This window comes from Oncorhynchus gorbuscha, unplaced genomic scaffold (genome assembly GCF_021184085.1).
Source record: "Oncorhynchus gorbuscha isolate QuinsamMale2020 ecotype Even-year unplaced genomic scaffold, OgorEven_v1.0 Un_scaffold_3653, whole genome shotgun sequence".
Lineage (NCBI taxonomy): Eukaryota > Metazoa > Chordata > Actinopteri > Salmoniformes > Salmonidae > Oncorhynchus > Oncorhynchus gorbuscha.
In genome coordinates this window covers 35001-35363 of record NW_025747843.1, presented here as the reverse complement: position 1 = coordinate 35363, position 363 = coordinate 35001, and positions in this window count along the sequence as shown.

The window sequence follows — 363 nt, the reverse complement described above, 5'->3', positions numbered from 1 at the left end:
GTTGTAGAATTTAACGTCTCTCTTCTGGATTTTGATAATTAGTGGGTATCGGCCTAATTCTGCTCTGCATGCATTATTTGGTGTTCTACAATGTACGCGGAGGATATTTTTGCAGAATTCTGCATGCAGAGTCTCAATTTGGTGTTTTAGAGCGGACCCCAGACCTCACAACCGTAAAGGGCAATGGGCTCTATAACTGATTCAAGTATTTTTAGCCAAATCCTAATTGGTGTGTTGAAATTTATGTTCCTTTTGATGGCATAGAATGTAACAACAGTAACAACAATAACCAAGGGTTAAAATAACCATATATTCAATAATAACAATAAGCATACAGTAGAGGACATGTGCAGGTTGATTGGT